Source organism: Chinchilla lanigera, unplaced genomic scaffold (assembly GCF_000276665.1).
Source record: "Chinchilla lanigera isolate Chin_1 unplaced genomic scaffold, ChiLan1.0 scaffold00085, whole genome shotgun sequence".
NCBI lineage: Eukaryota > Metazoa > Chordata > Mammalia > Rodentia > Chinchillidae > Chinchilla > Chinchilla lanigera.
The window spans coordinates 1,409,577-1,411,605 of NW_004955486.1; positions in this window are offsets into that span (position 1 = coordinate 1,409,577).

Below are 2,029 nucleotides of genomic sequence, written 5' to 3' on the forward strand. Positions count from 1 at the left end.
GCCCTGGAGGCCATTCTTCCCCTAACAGCGCAGGCTGCTGTGGAGCAGTGAGTGGGGCTCCAGAAAGGCCTGCACCAAGACTTCATGGATTACATGGGTGCCCGATATTAAGATTCCAAAGAACCACCTTCATGGAGAAGGTGCTTGTCTAGGTTACCTGCCTGGGACACTTAGCACCTGATGGTGCTGAGACTGAGGAGAGAGCGAGGACTTCATCCACGTGTTCCTGCCACCTGTGCTGACGGTTGGGGAGAGGACACTAAGTGGTTGCGGCGTCCCAATGCGCTGGGAGACCAGAGAGAACACCGCTCAGCTTTCTTAGACAGGAGGCATCGAAAAAGCATACTTCCCTGGATCCCATTTCAGTAGAGGGACAAACTATTCTTAAAGATAAGTTTATTACTCAGTCAGCCCCAGATAGTAGAAAAAAGCTACAAAAATGGCTTTTGCCTCAGATAGGTCACTTGAGATGTTAGTAAGAATTGCCTCCTCAATATCTTATAGCCGTGAGGAGGAGGAGGCCAAGGAGAGAAAACAAAGAGACCGAGAAAAAAACAACTGCCTTTGTTGCAGCACTAAAAGAAACAGACCCTAAGTCTGATTCTCTGGGCCCCAAGAAGAACTCATCAACTACATTCATCTGCTACTGCTGTCAAAAGCCAGGCCACCTCAAGAGGGACTACCCTAAGAATCCCCCTGGGCCATGCCCTGACTGTAAAGGTGACCACTGGAGATCAGACTGCCCTCTGGGACCAAGGGGCTGGAGCTCAGACCCCTCCTGTCAGCTGCTCCAGCAGGAGTGAAAGGGCCCAGGGCATGCTCTGTCTTCTCCCCCTGGCCAGAGCATTGTCTCTAAGGAGGAGCCCCACGTAATCATGACTACAGAGGAAAAAGTAAACAACCTGTTGCTGGACACTGGTGCTAGTCTCTCAGTCCTTTTCAATCCTGGCCTTCCTTCCAGCCGTCACACCTCAGTGAGGAGAGTCACTGATGAGGAGGTAGTCCCACAATCCTTAGGCTGTGACTACTTGTTAGATCTTTCTTGCATAGCTCTGCTTTCCTGAGAAACAACTTTGAAGATACCAACATATATTACAGCAGCCATTGATAATTTCCTTCCAATCTGTCCATAACTCTGTAATGTTTGTATTGTTCCTATGTTATATCATAAATGGATGTATGTTTATTACTATGTGTTTCCAACAACAACCATTGAAAATAGTCAATGATTATTTAATTGATCACTCATGTATTTGTTTTCTCTAGAAACTCTATTTGTTTTCTCTAGAAACCACTTTGAAGAAACCAAAGTATAGTACAACAACAATTGATAGTTTCCTACTATTTTTGTCTGTAACTCACTATTACTTGTCTATTTGTTCTCCTGAGAAACTATCTTGAAGATACCAATAAGTAAAATAACAACAATTGATAATGTCCTACCACTTTGTCTGTAATTCAGTAAATCCCCCTATTACTATGTTATCCTTCTTTTACTCTTTAAAGTTAAAAAAAAACTAAAAGAAACAGTTAATGATTACTTGATTGATCAATAGTACATATCTCTATTAGTTTTCCTGAGAAACTACCTTGAAGATATCAATATGCAATACAGCAAGCATTGTTAATTTCCTACCACTTTGTTTGTAACTCTATATTGTTTGTATTGTTGTTTTGCTATTTTGTAAATGTTTGTCTGTTCATTTATGTGTTTTCCTTCTTTTATGTTTCAAAATAAAAAAATAAAGTGTAAGAGAAATAAAAGGAATAAAGATGGAACAGAGGAAGTGAATTATCATTATTCACAGATGATACTCTACATGGAGGACCTCAAAACCTCCACCAAAAGACTCATAGATTCAATAGCATAGCTGGATACAAAGTCAACAATCAAAAATCAATAGCATTCTTGTACACAAAGAACAAAGAAACTCACTAAGAGAACCTCACAGATCTATAGGAAATATTCCTAAAATTCATCTGGAACCAAAAGAGACCTAGAATAGCAAAAACTATGATGGACAACAAA